We start from the raw sequence: 4,588 nt of genomic DNA, 5'->3' as shown, positions 1-4,588 counted from the left end.
CTGTTTTATGTATGTAGAGACAGCATAGGAAAGTCAAAATAAATGCCCAAATGCAATCCCAAGCTTAGTAATCCAAACTTTTTAGCTTCAATGCAAGAAAACATACTCGTGACTAGGAACCCAAAATTTGGTTTTTTTTGAATTAGAAAAGCATAAAATAGGGACTTGCTTGTAAGAATTTGGGCTGCCCCATGATTGGTACTTTGCACCTAAGTAACGTGGGAAATGCTTTCCAATAGTGTGTATACATAGGTAAATATAAAGGGCATGGAATTCTTTGCAAAGGGTGAAGGAATATTGAGGTCACTTCCTAAATGAATGTATGATAGCACGGGATTCCCTTTTGAATGTGTCGCAACCTACCCTTCGGCGGGAGGGCGACGCGTGACTCGCGGGATGCGTGTTCCACGAAAGGAATACGCGCGGAGTCGCCACCAACGTTTATTTGAGGAAAACGTCGGAAAAACCGGAAAAGACGCGATCTACGAACTTTTTAGTGAAAGGTTCGGGAGTTGTATTTACGCACGGGGAAGGTATTAGCACCCCACACGTCCGTCCCAAGGGACGACAGCCTTTAATCGAATGTGCAAACATGACTTTGATTTTTATGTTCCCTTTTATGTTCTTATATCCTTTATACCCTTTTTATATTTTCTCTTTTTGTGGTCGACAAGGGTGTTTCCCTTTGCTCCTACGTATTCCTCAATTTGGGATGAGAAAATCAGACCTACGTAGTTCTTTCTTATCAAGTGATTCTTTTTTACTTTAAGAGGTGATCATTTTAAGGCGTTGGACCTTAAAAATGATCCATTTTACTTAGTGAGGAAATGAAAGGACAAACTTCAAAAGCCTATTTTTTATGGACGAGCTTGACTAGGCGAATTGATTTTAGCCTTTAGTTTCACTTTAGTTATTAATCAATTCGATTAAGAATGAGAAATCCCAAAGAGAAAACGTCCACTTGATTTTCCGCTTTATTTTACTAAAAGATGTCTTTTTGATTATTATATTATTTTTTACCTCTTTTTGATTTCCAACGTGGTTACGGCACGACCGAACGGTCGGAATTTATTTTAACCGAAGTTAATGGATAATACAATTCAAACGTTCGGTGGAAATTTATTTTATTTTTAAGTTAAGCGAGAAATGACTTAAGTAAAATGGCTTAAGCACGTCAACAGGGGGTATAAAAAGTAAACAAAACGAGAATAAAAATGCACGAAACACAATGTGGACCACTACGGGCACATAGAATGAATCGAAAAGCTTGGTTCGAGGTACTTACCCGTTGAAGATCGAAGAACGATGAAGAACGAATGAAGAACGTCGAAGAGCGGTTGAAATCTTTGCGAAATTCCTCACGGAAAACGTTACGGAAACGTTTCGGAAGCGCCTCGGCTTAGATTTTCTTCACGGAAACAATTTTTCCAAGCAAATTCGAAAGAGAGAGAAGTGCCTAAGGGGCTGAACCCTTTTCTTCTTCACTTCCTCCCCTATTTATAGCAAAATAGGGGAGGTGGTTGCCACCCAGCTCGCCCAGGCGAGCTCAGCTCGCCCAGGCGAGCCAGGTTGCTTCCTCCAGAAGCAACAGCCTTCTGGAGGAATATTCTAGAGGGCCCAAGTGGGCCTGGGTGCTATTTGCACCCCCATTTTTACTAAGTACACCCCCCTCTGCTGTTTTTTGGTGATTCTTTTTTCGTAAAGTTACGGAAACTTACGAATTTCATAACGATACTTGTTTTCTTTCCGTAATGTTACGGAACCTTGCGGATTACATAATCATCCCCTTTTTGACTTACGGAATGTTACGGAACCTCACTTAATTATGCAACGATGCTCCCATTTGATTTCCGGTGTGTCACGGAAACTTACGGATTGTGCATCAATATTTTTTTTGGTTTTTCGGCATGTCCTGGAATTTCACAAATTGCCTAATGATGGATGCCAAGCACCTCACAAGGACCAAAGAATGGTCGCATGTTATCAAGCAAAGGTTCCCGGACGAAATTAGGGTATGACAGTTGCCCCTCTTTACTTGTCTTTTATTGGAGATAAAAGAAAAGTAAAGATAAGACACTAATTTCGTCCCTCTCAATTTGATGAGAGTCGCAGGTGACCATAAAATCTCCACATGCAAATTACTTGTTGTTCCCAGAATTTCACAAATTGCCTAATGATGGATGCCAAGCACCTCACAAGGACCAAAGAATGGTCGCATGTCATCAAGCAAAGGTCCCCGGACGAAAATCAGTGTATGACACTAATTTCGCTCCTCTCGGTTGACGAGAGTCGCGGGTGACCATGACTTGTCGCTCCTAGAATTTCACAAATTGCCTAATGATGGATGCCAAGCACCTCACAAGGACCAAAGAATGGTCGCATGTCATCAAGCAAAGGTCCCCGGACGAAAATCAGTGTATGACACTAATTTCGCTCCTCTCGGTTGACGAGAGTCGCGGGTGACCATGACTTGTCACTCCTAGAATTTCACAAATTGCCTAATGATGGATGCCAAGCACCTCACAAGGACCAAAGAATGGTCGCATGTCATCAAGCAAAGGTCCCCGGACGAAAATCAGTGTATGACACTAATTTCGCTCCTCTCGGTTGACGAGAGTCGCGGGTGACCATGACTTGTCGCTCCTAGAATTTCACAAATTGCCTAATGATGGATGCCAAGCACCTCACAAGGACCAAAGAATGGTCGCATGTCATCAAGCAAAGGTCCCCGGACGAAAATCAGTGTATGACACTAATTTCGCTCCTCTCGGTTGACGAGAGTCGCGGGTGACCATGAAATTTCCGCATGTAAATGACTTGTTGTTCCCGGAGGAACAAAAGGTGCAGAAGACTGTGTCAGCCTCTGCATGCTATCAAGCGTTCTGTCTTAGAGATAGCAAAAGAATGTTTATACGGATAACCACTCGGGTATTTCCGCGTATCATCGGGCCCGCCGCCTCTGGATGATACAAGGGTGCAGAATGACCAAACTTGGTCTCTGCTTGTCATCGGGCCCGCCGCCTCTAGATGACAAAAGGGTGCGGATAACCGTAAGGTATCTCCGCGTATCATCGGGCCCGCCGCCTCTGGATGATACAAGGGTGCAGAATGACCAAACTTGGTCTCTGCTTGTCATCGGGCCCGCCGCCTCTGGATGACAAAAGGGTGCGAATAACCGTAAGGTATCTCCGCGTATCATCGGGCCCGCCGCCTCTGGATGATACAAGGGTGCAGAATGACCAAACTTGGTCTCTGCTTGTCATCGGGCCCGCCGCCTCTGGATGACAAAAGGGTGCGGATAACCGTAAGGTATCTCCGCGTATCATCGGGCCCGCCGCCTCTGGATGATACAAGGGTGCACGTCACATGACCTCAGGGTCAGTATGACAAAGATTATGGGGCGGCCGACAAAAGCAAGGCTCTTGCTCCTACGTATCCTCCAATGAGGAACTCAGACCTACGTAGTTCTGGATAACTTGTGAGACTTGAAAAGTCTCCATCGGAAGATGCTGACATCTCCGGAAAGGGCGCAGATGACCACATTGGCCTCTGCTCGTCAATCACACTTGGGGTCACTGAATGACGAGGTGCGAATAACCGTAAGGTGTCTCCGCGGGCTACCAGCTCTTGGGTCATGGCAACAAAAGGCGGTGTGGTCGACAAAAGCGAGGCTCTTGCTCCTACGTATCCTCCAATGAGGAACTCAGACCTACGTAGTTCTGGATAACTTGTGAGACTTGAAAAAGTCTCGGTGTTTTCTCCACTAAAATGCAAACATGCTTTAGCAAAGAGACAAATATTCCAACTGATTTAGAGCAGCATATGCTTTCTTTTTTTTTCTTTTTTTTTTTTTTTTGAGTGAAAAACAATGCGTCTACCGGGGAAGGAGAGTCTGCTGATGAAATTCCCCATAACCATAAATGAGATTTTGGATGTTAGCATTTCGTTTCTAAATGACCATTTAGAGGAAACACCGGGTTCGACAAAAATAGAAGAAATCACTCAAAGTGTATCAATCTCGCACAGGTAAGTGTTTCATCCCAATTCCGAACCATAGATATGTCATGACTTGACTTTGCAAATTATTTCCTATCAAATCAAAAATTACATGCGTGATCATGGATCAATAGGACTTCCCTTGGGAATGGGTTTTCTTGATGGGTTTTTCGGCTTTTGTGTGTTTTTGGCTTTTGATTTTTTTTTGTTGGCTTTTTCTTTTTCTGTTTTTTTTTTGTTTAGTGCGGGGCGAGAAAAAAAGGTCGCTAGCGCACAGGATTTTGGTTGGTAATCAAAGGGAGAAGACTATTTTAGGTCGTGGTTTCCTTTCCTTCTTTTTTTGTTCATTTTGGTGACAATTCTGTATTGTTCAGATATTGTCCGGTCCAAAGACCTCTCTGCACATTTCTTCTGTTTTCTTTCGATCCTTGACCAGGAGCTTTCTTTCCTTCTTTTCTCTTTTTTCTTTCTCCCATTCTTTGATTGGGAATTTTCTTTCTTTCCTTTTTGCTTTCTCCCACTCTTTGATTGGGAATTTCCTTTCTCTTCCTTTTTGCTTCCGAGGGTAAGGATTATGGTGAGTCAGGATTTT

At 43.5% G+C, this 4,588-nt stretch overlaps 1 long non-coding RNA gene across 1 annotated transcript in view; it reads left to right on the top strand.

Annotated features, from left to right (window-relative positions):
* Positions 1-265: 265 nt before the first annotated feature.
* LOC114371998 overlaps positions 266-4,588 on the top strand; it is a 20,491-nt gene continuing 16,168 nt past the window's right edge. Inside the window, exon 1 of the long non-coding RNA XR_003658102.1 lies at positions 266-349. This is a non-coding gene — a long non-coding RNA (uncharacterized LOC114371998). The remainder of the gene's footprint in view (positions 350-4,588) is intronic.

This window comes from Glycine soja, chromosome 10 (genome assembly GCF_004193775.1).
Source record: "Glycine soja cultivar W05 chromosome 10, ASM419377v2, whole genome shotgun sequence".
Taxonomy (NCBI): Eukaryota; Viridiplantae; Streptophyta; class Magnoliopsida; order Fabales; family Fabaceae; genus Glycine; species Glycine soja.
The sequence above is the reverse complement of the archived record's forward strand: the minus strand, read 5'-3'. Positions and strand labels throughout refer to the sequence as shown.